Below are 1,114 nucleotides of genomic sequence, written 5' to 3'. Positions count from 1 at the left end.
TTCATCATTAGAATTAATCAATGTGGACAAGTCAACCCATCAACAAGTCTCATTACCCCAAAACACATATTACAAGGAAATACACGAATTCCATATACTTAACAAGGGTTTAGAAATTCACTTGCCTTAATCAATCAAGAATTCACTCCGGAACTTGAGTCTTCCCCTTTTGTTGAACTTCCAACTCAAAGCAATCTATTCAAATAAATGACCACAATAAGATTCCAAAACTAACAACACTCATATTACTATGTGTTTAGCTTTGACCCAAAAATTCACCCAAGTTTATAATCAAGTTCTTAAGCTCGATGTCAATTAACATGTCAACTCTCATATTTCTCTAATTCAAGCCTAGGGTTAAGTCATAATTTCTCCAAACACTACACCCCTAATAGCTTTCATATAATATAATACACCCGATATTTAATTACATATCTCAATATATCAAACTTGAGTCTTAATATGATAACCTCAAAAATAATTCTTAAACCGAAATTTAATATATAACCAGTGTCCTTTAACAACAAACCAGTACTATTCAAGTCTACCAAGAATATGCAGCCATTAACTAACTTCGTAAAAAAAATACCCTTTTCCAATGATTACATCATCATTAACCCTTCATCTATATATCACTAACTTGTCCCAACTTAATTTGAAAGAAAACTAATTCTATCGTGTAAGATGGATCATTTAATGTCTAATGAAATAAACATTATAATATTAGAAGGATCATGAACAAAGTAACTCATTAATGAGTCAATATGCAGTAACTTGCTTATATTAACCAAAAACTTAAAAAAAAAACCAAATTGAATCATTAACTTCATTAAATAATTATTAAATGTAATCTAATTGCCATGATCTCTGGCCACAATCTTTCCAAACAACAATCACTAAACGACATTCCAACAAAGAGGATATTATTATACTAATGTATACCCCTATCTTAGCAATTACTACTTACAATAAGAATTAGACTTGAGGTTTACCTGAAGCACAAACTATTTTTTCTTGCGACGCCAACTGTGCCTCTGCGCCTCTCTCGTACAATTCTTTTCTTTTCCTCTCTCAAATTGTGGACTAAAATGTTAAACCCTACTAACATATTTTA

The sequence above is a fragment of the Solanum tuberosum genome, unplaced genomic scaffold (genome assembly GCF_000226075.1).
Source record: "Solanum tuberosum cultivar DM 1-3 516 R44 unplaced genomic scaffold, SolTub_3.0 scf00836, whole genome shotgun sequence".
Lineage (NCBI taxonomy): Eukaryota > Viridiplantae > Streptophyta > Magnoliopsida > Solanales > Solanaceae > Solanum > Solanum tuberosum.
The sequence above is the reverse complement of the archived record's forward strand: the minus strand, read 5'-3'. Positions refer to the sequence as shown.